This window comes from Pseudorca crassidens, chromosome 8 (assembly GCF_039906515.1).
Source record: "Pseudorca crassidens isolate mPseCra1 chromosome 8, mPseCra1.hap1, whole genome shotgun sequence".
Lineage (NCBI taxonomy): Eukaryota > Metazoa > Chordata > Mammalia > Artiodactyla > Delphinidae > Pseudorca > Pseudorca crassidens.
This window is the reverse complement of record NC_090303.1, coordinates 102,173,353-102,185,963: the sequence shown is the minus strand read 5'-3', so window position 1 is coordinate 102,185,963 and position 12,611 is coordinate 102,173,353. Positions and strand designations below refer to the sequence as shown.

Sequence of the window (12,611 nt, the reverse complement as noted above, 5' to 3'; positions counted from 1 at the left end):
AATGGGACCTAGTGAAACTTAAAAGCTTTTGCACAGCAAAGGAAACCATAAACAAGATGAAAAGATAACCCTCAGAGTGGGAGAGAATATTTGCAAATGAAGCAACTGACAAAGGATTAATCTCCAAAATATACAAGCAGCTCAATATTCAAAAAACAAACAAACCAATCCAGAAATGGGCAGAAGATCTAAGTAGACATTTCTACCAAAAAGATATACAGATGGCCAGCAAACACATGAAGGGATGCTCAATGTCACTAATCATTAGAGAAATGAAAATCGAAACTACAATGAGGTATCACCTCATACCGGTCAGAATGGCCATCATCAAAAAATCTATAAACAATAAATTCTGGAGAGGGTGTGGAGAATAGGGAACCCTGTTGCACTGTTGGTGGGAATGTAAATTGATACAGCCACTCTGGAGCACAGTATGGAGGTTCCTTAAAAAACTAAAAATAGAATTGCCATACGACCCAGCAATCCCACTACTGGCATATATCCTGAGAAAACCATAATTCAAGAAGAGTCATGTACCACAGTGTTCATTGCAGCACTATTTACAATAGCCAGGACATGGAAGCAACCTAACTTTCCATCAACAGATGAATGGATAAAGAAGATGTGGCACGTATATACAGTGGAATATTACTCAGCCATACAAAGAAACGAAATTAAGTTATTTGTAGTGAGGTGGATGGACCTAGAGTCTGTCATACGCATTGAAGTAAGTCAGAAAGAGAAAAACAAATACCATATGCTAACACATGTATATGGAATCGTAAAAAAAAAAAAAAGGTTCTGAAGAACCTAGGGGCAGGACAGGAATAAAGACGCAGACCTAGAGAATGGACGAGGACATGGGGATGGGGAAGGGTAAGCTGGGGTGAAGTGAGAAAGTGGCATGGACATATATACACTACCAAATGTGAAATAGATAGCTAGTGGGAAGCAGCTGCGTAGAACAGCGAGATCAGCTCCGTGCTTTGTGACCACCTAGAGGGGTGGGATAGGGAGGGTGGGAGGGAGATGCAAGAGGGAGGAGATATGGGGATATATGTATATGTATAGCTGATTCACGTTGTTATAAAGCAGAAACTAACACACATTGTAAAGCAATTATACCTCAATAAAGTTAAAAAAAATCTTCAGCTTGTTGAATATTCACTTCAATAATTCACTTAAATAATTATTGAACACCTATAATTTACCAGGAGTAGTCTGTAGCTATGGGAAATAACAGCAGTGAGCAAAACAGGCCATGTTTACTGCCCTCTGAAAGCTTACAGTTCGGTGGGGGTAGGGGAGGAGGCGAGCAAGGAGGTAGAATGTTCAGTAAGATGTTAAGTGTTTTTTTTTTAATGTGGAAATATGAAACATTTATTTTAGATATCAGACAAGAACAGAACTAAGTAATCCAATTTTACTGCAGCAGTATAAAAATCATGCCTTCACCACAGTGTAAGATTTAAATGCATCTGCACAAGGGTACACATTATGGAAAATGTAGTAAGATTGCTGCTGCCCTGCCAAGTACTTCCAGTCCCTACCCAGGTCCTACTGCAATACTGGTGTCTCAGTAGTTTCATGAAAGCAAATCATTAAAAATAATAATAATAAAGCAATTAAAAAGACAAATCAAAATGCTTCAGTGACCATATATCCAACTCAAACTTTATCTACTTAAATGATCTTCCCACTAATAAATCTTTATTTCACTCAAACTTGAACAATAAACCTTCCATACTGAAGTATCTTCCTTGCCTAATTAATTCAAAGGAAAAAAAAATGATTAGTAAAGAAAAATGTGGTAATTAACACACCATTTTAATTTGTTTTAAATATTTTTAAGGTTTAAAAATTGTTTAAAGTTTTTAATTTCTAGGAAGAAAACATTATCTGAATGAATACCCTAATGGCAAACCACTGTAAAAATGTTTCAGCTGCATTTGGGGCAGAGGGATAGGGATTATCTTCAAAGCACCCTAGCTTTCTTCCTGAGAAGGTCAGAGGTACACTGGTTTGTATTATTGCGACATCCATTAGGTGATCTAAGTTGCTTTTCCTTCAGCAGGGGCTTTATTTGTCAGAAGGGCATTATGCTTGACCTCCAAATGTGGCCGACAGTTTACTGATGAGATTCATAACCTTTGAGTTGCTCTGATATTTTGACGTATTTGCCGGGTTCTGAGCCACATCCTGGAAGGCCACCATAACTTCTGGATCCTGCATGGCTGCAAGAACCTCTGGATCACTAAGAATTTCATTGAGCCCAGGCATTCCTGCCATTCCAGGCATGCCCCCTCCCATTCCACCTGGAAAAGAGCCGCACTGAGCCCGTGATTGTCCTCTGGCCTCTTCCTCCCTTGGGGCTCTTGCGTGTTCTCCCTGAGCCTTCCTGACCCTTTCTGTTCTTTCTTTGATCTCTCGCTCTTCACGTTTTTGCTCATACTTTCCCCGATGTTCAGCAATTTTCTGGGCCCTTGGTTGAACTACTTTCAGCATTGCACTAGCATCTTCATCATAATCCGTCTTATAGGCAAGGGCTAGATCATGAGCAGCTTCTTCCCAGTGGCCCAAAAGTCTGTGTGCTTCCCCTCGCCACTTGTGTGGCTGAGCAGAATCAGGATTTACTTCAATAGCTCTGTCACAGTCTCGGATGGCAGCATTTGGCTTCTGTAATTTGATGAAGACACTTGCTCTCTTGCCATACAGAATGGCCAAACGAGGATTTAGCTTGATGGCATCTGTGAACAAGTCAGTGGATTTCTGTAGGTCACCATCATTTAGGGCATCAGTGGCAGCTACTTTTTTATCGTTTGCCTGATCCATCATCTCCTCAGTTATCTCTACGCTTTCATCTCCCATTTCTTGAGGGGCATCAGTGTCTGGTTCAGTCACACCTTCATTGTCAATTTCTAGATCACTTTCCTCACTTGATGGTTCATCTGTCTTTATGTTTTCCTCCGCCTTCTTACTATCTTTTTTCTTCCTTGGTATTTTCTTCCAATTTAGTTTTATGAGTAGCAGGTGGTATTTTACCCCCCATGCTCTCCACCCACTCAGGAAGCGCATTTCCTCCGTGTGCAGAACGCTTGGGTCCTGCTTGCACATTTTCGTGAAGGCTCGACGCTCGCTCACTTTGCGGGGGGTCCATGGTCCGGAGGCGGCGGGCGCGGTGAGGCTGCGGCCTGATTCCAGGCCCAATGTTAAGTGTTACGGAGAAAAATAAAGCAATGCAGGGGGAAGGGCGAGGCTGAATTGGGTTATTTTAATGACGTGATCAGGGAAGGCGTCAATGCAGTGACCTTTGAGTGGAGTCTCAAAGGTAGTAGGAGTGCAAGGGCAAGAGGTACGGTGGAAGAGCATCTCAGACAGAGGGCCTCTCCCGAGCACACAGGCCCGGGGCAGGAGTGAGCTGGCGCCTTCAAAGACCTGGAAGGAGAGCTGGGGCGGGTGGCAGAGCTGAGTGATGGCTGGCAGAGAGGGGGGGCAGGAAGTCAGAGCGTGCAGGGCCTTGTAGACCATTGTGAGATCTTTTGGCTTTTATTCCCGGTGAGATGAGATACCTTTGGGGGCTTTTGAGCAGAGGGCAGACCTTATCTGACTAAGACTTTGAAAGGTTCATGCTGGCTGCTGTGTTGAGACTAGGATGAAGGGGATAAAGGCTGAAGCAGGCTTGGTAGTTACGAAAATATTGCAAGCAGTCAGGTGAGAGGTATTTTGGAAAAAGATAGACGTCAGAGAAGTGATTCTGTATATATTTTGAAGGTAGAGCTGAAAGGATCTGAAAGGAGTTGGGTGTGAGATGTGAGAAGAAGAGAGGAGTGATGTTAACGTTTCTGGTAGCCTATGTGACCAGCGCCGTAAAGATGTGGTCTATCTCTTCGTGTACGTCTATTTTATTTGGAACAAAAACCTTTCCTGGATGCTCTCAGCAGATTTCCCCTTGGATCCTCTTGGCTGTGATTGGCCATCTATTCCTGTTGTAGGTACAAGTGAGGCCGGGAAAGCCAACATCTGTTCCTCTGAGGCCTTATAATGGGAGGTGGCCTCTGACAGCAAGAACAAGTTGGTGGGGGTGGGGTGGGGGGTGGAGTGGCTGCTGGTTGGTTAACAGTAGTGGCATCCGTATGTCACTGCCCACTTTTCTGTTGGGTTGGTCATCCTTTTAAAACATTTTTTTTTTTAAAGTGACTTGTAAATACTCTTTGCATGTTAAGAAAATAAGCTCTTGTAATAGTAGATTCTAAATATTTCCAAGCCATATATTTTAATGAGGTTTTTTACTCAGATCAGTTTTCTAATTTTGAAATAAATGAATCCTTTCAAAGTTACAAGTGGGGGCAGGAGAATGCGGAGACTGATGCATAATTTATAGTTTTTCCTACTCTAGGTGCAAGTGTCATTTTAACCTGAATGCTGGCTAGTCATTCTTTATAAAACTCATTTGGGGTCTTGCAAGGGCAGCAGTGGGGTGGATGGGAAAAACAGAACCACCTGATTCCTCTGTGCCCCATAGATCTCTCTCTTGTTACTGCCTCCTACCACTGAAGATGTGCAGCTTCATCAGAGGCAGAGTCTTCAGTAAGGTTTTCTTCTTACAGTTTCTTCTTGCTTCTCTCTTCAGTGGTCATTGTCTACTGACTTCTCCCTCCCTTACTCCCTCCCTTCCTTCACCAACAAAGCTGATAACTGGCTTATTATAACAAGAGAATTTTGTTTTATTATATGATTAATTGTCCATCCTCCAACATGGGGGGCGTGTGCTCTTCCTCCTCAGTCACAGCAGAGTTTTGAGCTTCACCTCCACTGCTTACTAGTGGTGTGACCCAGACCGCTTCATTGCACAGCTCCCTTCCTGTTGTGCTAGGGATGGCATTCCCATCAAACACAATGCAAATGCTGCTTCCTGGAGTTGTACAGTGTGGTGGTTCTGATGTGACTTGAGGCAAGTTAATTCAGCCCTGAGTTTTCAATGAGATCATGAATGTGGAATTCTAAGAACACTGCCTTTAAGAGACTTAAGAGGAAATGATGAACAATTCCATAGCCCTTCGTTTTTACCTTTGACTAAGGGTTGATTACTAATAACTAATCAAGTGGAGAAGTAGGGTCATTGTGAAGTAGCTGTGAGGTATTATGGAAGGTATATTGTAAAAACCTCTATTTTTTCCCCCCCTCTGCACACGTCATTGTTAAAAAAGCGATTGTGAGTATACGAGTTTGGATCGTTTCCACAGTTCAGCTGGAGCTCTCAGGCCTTTCCAAGGCTCCCTTGTGTTGATGCATGGGGTGGGGGTGGGTACAGATAGGTGAGGTACATTTACAGTTGTTGCATGATAACTTCTTATCAAGGCATAGCCAAGAGAGGGAATTCAGTGCAAGCAAGTGAAAATATATTTAGTTTTCTATTTCCAAAGTGTTCACTTTAATATACTTTTGGTAGGATATCAGAACAATTTCTAAGTTCCAAGTTCTGTGCTTAAAATCAGGAGATTCTCTAAGGAGTCACTGGTTTAGTTTCTGTACCATAATTCAAGTAGAGTTACAACACCGTTACAGTAGTTGTTGGGAGTTTAGGGGTTTAGGGCTCAAAATAAATACACATTCACTTATGTCCTTTTTTGTGCGGGATACTTTTTTGGGGGAATTGTTTAAGTGTAGATTTACAAGGAAAATCAATTTAGTGCATATTAAATACAGTGTATGCCTTTTGATCAAAAGTTGCCTAGAGGAATGTTTTTCCAGTAGGTGCGGAGGGGAGTGTAATCGTAAATAAGATTGTTTTATTCTTTTTTTAGAGTTTGGCTGCGTGCGGGACCTTTTTAGTTGCGGCATGCGAGATCTTAGCTGCAGCATGTGGGATCTAGTTCCCTGACCAGGGATTGAACCCGGGCCCCCTGCATTGCTGCATTGGGAGTGCGGAGTCTTAACCACTGGAGCACCAGGGAGGTCTCAAGATTGTTTTATTCTTTTTTTTTTTTTTCCCCCCGGTATGCGGGCCTCTCACTGTTGTGGCCTCTCCCGTTGCGGAGCACAGGCTCTGGACGCGCAGGCTCAGCGGCCACGGCTCACGGGCCCAGCTGCTCCGCGGCACGTGGGATCTTCCCGGACCGGGGCACGAACCCGTGTCCCCTGCATCGTCAGGCGGACTCTGAACCACTGCGCCACCAGGGAAGCCCAAGATTGTTTTATTCTTAATGAAGTTATGTCTTAGAGCAAGAGAAAGGTACATAAATTTTTCCTTATATTGGCCCTGTATTATAATTTGACTTAGAACCTTGTAGCTTTAGATTTGTAGTGATTACTAACCACCTGTCACTGTGCGGATCTGTAAAGACTCCATGGTGAGATGAATGTATAGGAGAAGTGTAGGAGTTACGTGCTAGTGCGTATCTAGGCAGAAGGAGCAACTTAAGGATTGGTGGCACAGACCTGCGAAATTGCTCGGCCCATTTGTAAAGTGTTCAGTGTTAATAAAAATACAATATACTGTATATCATCGTTCCCACATTGAATTTAACCATAACTAATGATACAATTGTGGCTGTAAAGCAGTTGTCTCCAAACTTATATTTGTTTTCTTTTTCTTTTTTAAAAAATTATTATTTATTTTAAAAAATTTATTTATTTTATTTATTTGGTTTTGGCTGCATTGGGTCTTTGTTGCTGCACGCGGGCTTTCTCTAGTTGCTGTGAGTGGGGGCTACTCTTCGTTGCGGTGCGTGGGCTTCTCATTGCGGTGGCTTCTCTTGTTGTGGAGCATGGGCTCTAGGCATGCGGGCTTCAGTAGTTGTGGCGTGAAGGCTCAGTTGTTGTGGCTCGCGGGCTCTAGAGCGCAGGCTTAGTAGTTGTGGTGCATGGGCTTTGTTGCTCCGCGGCACGTGGGATTTTCCCGGAACAGGGCTCGAACCCATGTCCCCTGCATTGGCAGAAGATTCTTAATCACTGTGCCACCAGGGAAGTCCCAAACATATTTGAATCATGCCTCCATTAGTAAGAATTTGAATCCTTGCTCTCAACATCGTATCCTTTTTATTTTTCTTTTTGAAATAAATAGTGTACGTCTATCACAGTCCTTATATTAATACGGGTTGCTAAACTTTAGGAGAGCTAAATTTCACATTCCTTATTAATCTCAAGTTGTAGGATTTGCAGGCCTGTGATTGGGACATTTAAGTGTGTTATGTGCATTCTGCTTTGGAGACCACTACTCTTAAAGACCACGGTATAAAGAAGATACAGAATGTTCGTTTTTCTGCTTTGAATGTTAAGTGGTATGTAGTGTAGATGGGTGGGATAGAGAGAGTGATGATGAGTGGAATCTTTGAATCCCGAAGAGGCCATTGGAGGAATCAGAGTATTGGTGAAATAAAAAGTTTGAGTTCTGGGTCTGCATTCTGTGAAGGCTGTAAATGAATATTCATGTCTCCTTAACGTTTATTTAGTATCCACTGTGCGCCAGGCACTCTTCCCAGCAATTTCATATATGTTACTTAATCCACAACCCTTTTACTGATGAAGAATCCAGCTTGTTAATTTATGTAAGTGGGAAAAAGCCAGAATTTTTCCAGGACTTTGACTCAAAGCTCTTTGTTTTTCTCTTTTTACTACAGCTCTTTTGAGGAGCTCTAAAATCTAGTTGAGGAGTTAGGAGAAATAGACATTCGACAAAGTGTTAAAGAGGAAATTCTAAGTCCTTGGAATAGTGACTGTGTTTCTTGGGTCAGAGCTCTGTCTAGCCAAGTGCATACAGAAGATGTTTAATATATACCTGTTAAGCATTCAAGGACTCTTAGTATCAAGAAGCGTGGGATTTTAAGACATGTGGACTTGAGTCTCAGTACTTCCATTTCCTAACTGTATGACCTTGACCAGTTACTTAGCCTCTCTGAGCCTGAGTTTCCTTATCTGAAAAATGGGGGACTCAATCTCAGTTGCACTGGGTTGTTATGAGAATTAAATGATAATGTATAAGGTGCCTAAGTCACAGGGTCTATTATGTGTTACCTAGCTTCTATAATGACTGAACACAAACACAGGAAGGTTCTGTACTTGTTATAACTGTTGGTTCTCTAATCTCCAGGGAGATGTGTAACAACAGTGCTCTCCAGTTTCTACCTCCACCAGTTCCTTTTGGAGCTGGTAAAAATTAAAAATATCGTATTTTAACATAGTACATTATTTTGTTTCAAATGATAAATAGTAAGATAAAATGTAGTTTTTGTGGCCAGTGTATGGTAAACTCTGATGTCTAGGATATTTTCTTATATCATTTAATTTAATGGTTTTTTTGGGGGGGTGGTGGTGGTAAATACAGGCCAGCGTGAAGAAGAAAATGAAAACATCCACAATTTCACTGTTCACGCAACCCTTGCTGGCTTAAAAAAATTCCATGTACGTGATTAAGAAATTTAAATTCTATAAACCAGAAGCCCCCTCTATTAGCTTGGGTGTCATAAAAAAATACCACAGACTGGTGGCTTAAACAACAAAAACTTATTTTCTCACAATTTTGGAGTCTGGAAGCCCCAGATCAAGGTGTCAGCAGGTTGAGTTTCTTCTGAGGCCTCTCTCCTTGGCTCGCAGGTGGCTGCCTTCTCACTGTGTCCTCACCAGGTCATCCCTCTGTGTTGTCCGTGTTCTCATCTCCTCTTCTTCTTTTTTTTTTTTTTAAATTTTTCTTTTTTTTTTTTTTTTTTTTTTTTTTTGCTGTACGCGGGCCTCTCACTGTTGTGGCCTCTCCCATTGTGGAGCACAGGCTTGGGACGCGCAGGCTCAGAGGCCATGGCTCATGGGCCCAGCCGCTCTGCGGCATGTGGGATCTTCCCGGACCGGGGCATGAACCTGTGTCCCCTGCATCGGCAGGCGGACTCTCAACCACTGCGCCACCAGGGAAGCCCTTATTTCTATTTTTAATTAAAAAAAAAAAAAATTTATTTATTTTATTTATTTATTTTTGGCTGTGTTGGGTCTTTGTTGTGGTGCGCGGGCTTCTCATTATGGTGGCTTCTCTCGTTGTGGAGCATGGGCTCTAGGCATGCGGGCTTCAGTAGTTGCGGCACGTGGGCTCAGTAGTTGTGGCTCGCGGGCTCTAGAGCACAGGCTCAGTAGTTGTGGTACACGGTCTTAGTTGCTCCACGGCATGAGGCGTCTTCCTGGACCAGGGATCGAACCCGTGTTCCCTGCATTGGCAGGCAGATTCTTAACCACTGTGCCACCACTGTGTGCCACTGTGTCCTTCTTAAAAGGACATTTGTCATACTGGATTCGGGTTCACTCTAACACACTGTTTTTAACTTCATTACATCTTTATAGGCTGTATCTCCAGATACAGTCACACTCTGAGATGCTGGGCGTGTGGGCTTCGGCATGTGAATTTGGGGCGAGCACAGTTCAGCCCGTAACTGCCCTACCCTTGAAACTGCTGGTGACTGTTGTGTTTATGTAGTTCCAGAAGAAGTTCCTGTTCGTATATCTGTGAGCATATGAAGTTATATAACTATGGGTAATTAAATTAGTTTCTTTGAACTTAATGTGAACAGTATACATAGCAGCAAAGAATTACTACTGTAGGTTTGTGCTAGGTTGGGGAAATCAACTTGTTATATGGAACCAGACGTGATGGTATATTTGTGTGTGTGTGTGTGTGTGTGTGTGTGTGTGTAGTATATATGAGTTTATGTAAATACCAATATACGAAAGCCTCTTTAATGTAAAGTTGACTAGTTTCATGTTTGTCTTAAGTCCTTGACGAGCTAAAACTTTTTGTGTGTGTGTCAACCTATGAGTTTGATTTATTCATTCAGTCCTTACTGCGTACTTACTGCTGTGTCAGGTATTCTGTTAGGCATTGGAAGTATGCAGCATCATAAGATGAGATCCCTGCCAATCAGCCCTAAAGTTGGGTGAACCAGCAAGGGTGGTGAGACAAGTGGAGATATGGACAGGCTTCTGAGTCCTGAAAAGAGGAGGAGCTCTTTGTACCCTGACACTTACACAACGCTTTTCTAGAGGAGGTAACACTAAACTGAAGCTTGTAAGGACCGTCCAAAGAGTATTTCAGGCAGAGGGAATAGCACATGTAAAGGCAGAGAGTTTTGAAGGGGATGATAAAAGGTTAAATATGGTGAAAGTATAACATGGAGAGGAGCGACAGTAGATGAGGCTGAGCTGGTGGCATAAGTTGCATCATGAAGGGTCTTTTATGCCATATTAAGAAGTTTGTGGGGCTTCCCTGGTGGCACAGTGGTTAAGAATCTGCCTGCCAATGCAGGGGACACGGGTTCGAGCCCTGGTCCAGGAAGATCCCACATGCCGCGGAGCAACTAAGCCCGTGTGCCATGAGTACTGAGCCCGTGAGCCTAGATCCCGTGCTCCGCAACAAGAGAAGCCACCACAATAAGCACGCGCACCACAACGAAGAGTAGCCCACACTCTGCACAACTAGAGAAGGCCCGCGTGCACCAACAAAGACCAACACAGCCAAAAATAAATAAATAAATAATTAAAAAAAAAAGTTTGTATTTCTTTCTTTCTTTCTTTTTTTTTTAAGAAGTTTGTGTATCTGTCTCTAAGGCTTGCAATATGCCACCACTGAAGGATGAAAGAAGGGGAGCAGCATCGTATTTGCATTTTCAAAGTATCTGCATTGGTGTGGAGGAGAAACGAGGGAGATTGGAAGTGGTTGGGTGTTGGCAGGTGAGAGAGTAATGACTGCCTGGAAGAAGACAGTTCGGGGGATGACAGAGAGGCAACAGACTGAAAAGAGGTTTCAGAGGTAGAATTAATAGGACTTATTTAGGAAGGGGAGAAAAGTGAAATGATTGAAGTTTCTAGGCGGATGGAACAGATTTGGGTAGAAGTCGGATGATGACAGGTTGAGTTGTGGATCTGTTGAACTAAAAGTGCCTATGTTCCATTCAAGCGAAGATGCTCACCGGGAATGTGGATGTGTGGAGGGTGGGTGTGGACTAGAGCCCAGACCCCCTGTGAAGGTGGGAGTTGAGGGCATAAGAACCTGTCTAGTGAAAGGAAGCAATTGGGAGCTGTATTCCAGGGAGCGTTAGTATTTTCACTGGTGGTCAGAAGGAAACACCGTAAAGTTGGCCAGCGAAGCCAGGAGATAGATTTCTAGCAGGTCTGTGTATGATGTAGTGTCGGTTGTTCTAGGAATAACTGTGGGGTGAGATAAAGATGACTTAGAGAGTGTCTGATGGATTTGACTATCTGCTCTCTGGAATAGTGGGTTTGTTAACCAGATTACAGAAGGTTCTGTGGTGAATTAGAGACAAGAGAAAGAATAGGCACGAATAACTGACGAGACTTTCTAAAGAAGGTAACGTGTATGGTATCAGAGAGGAAGGAAGCGGGGCTCAGGAATGATGGACATTTAGAGGTAGGTAAGGCTAGATTTATGGGAGGGAGACAGTGGCAGGAATGGTGGTAGTGGGGAGAGGTTAAAGGGAAACAAAAAAGGGAGGGCATTTTGGAGTAAGGGGTTGACTTGGGATCCACAGCACATGCTGTTGGTAACTTATGTAAGCACACGTAAGGGAGGATACCTCAGTATTGCACTCATTTGATTTTTAAAATGATGCTACTGTGAATGTTTTGGTGAGCTTTTATTCTTTATTTTTTCCTCCCCTACTAAATGGCTATCTTGGATAATCTCTTGAGTGTGAACTGGAATATCCTCAATTTGTCTCAGGACCAAAGATATATTCTGGTATCAGGAACTAGGTTTTTTTTTTTCATTTTCAATTATACTTAAGTAGGAAAAGCTGAATTAGTGAACCTGTTACATGGCGTTGAGATACTTTTCTGGTGATGGGGAAAGGAATCTAGCTAGCACTCTGAGTTAGCCTGTTACACTGGGGAAGAAGGTAGTTGTATAAGCTTCCTAGGGCTATTGTAACAGAGTACCAGAAACAAATTTACTGTCTCACATCTGCTCCAGGCCTCTCTCTTAGTTTCTGTTGGTTGCTGGGCAGTCCTTGGTGTTCCTTGAGTTGCAGCTGCATCACTCCAGTCTGTCTCCATTGTCACAAGACCTTCTCCCTGTATGTCTGTGTCTCTTTGTCCAAATTACCCTCTTATAAGGACACTGGCCATACTAGATTTAGGGCTCATGTTACTCCAGTATGACCTTATCTTAACTTGATTACATCTGCAAAGACTCTATTTCCAAATCAGGTCACATTTCTCAGGTTCCAGGTGGACATGAATTCTGGGGACAGTATTCAACAAAATATGGTAGTTTTAGAAATGAATTTCTAAAGTGAAGTTTCATGCATCAACTAAAGTTGTAGAGCAGGTTTTATAATACTAATGGAATTGTCAAAGCAGGCCCATTAGAATTGTTTTAACCTATTTAGGGCTTAAGTTTCTGTGATTATACGTTTTTAGTATTGTAAACCAATTCAGATGAAATCCTATAAATCTAAATCCGAATTATAAATTAAAACTTTCCCACTTTTATTATTTTTAAGTGTAAGAATGCCATTATTACCAAGGAGAGATCATTGAGGATAATCTTTTCTGATGAGAAAATGATGAGAAATGCCATTGTATGTTTTAAAGTAGATGGTTGTAAAATGCTTACCGTT

At 42.5% G+C, this 12,611-nt stretch overlaps 1 protein-coding gene and 1 pseudogene across 19 annotated transcripts in view; one reads left to right on the top strand and one right to left on the bottom strand.

Annotated features, from left to right (window-relative positions):
- KMT2C (lysine methyltransferase 2C) overlaps positions 1 to 12,611 on the top strand; it is a 294,358-nt gene that overhangs the window by 35,385 nt on the left and 246,362 nt on the right. The gene's annotated exons all lie outside the window — the stretch shown is intronic.
- LOC137229491 (hsc70-interacting protein pseudogene) lies at positions 1,893 to 3,145 on the bottom strand (annotated as a pseudogene).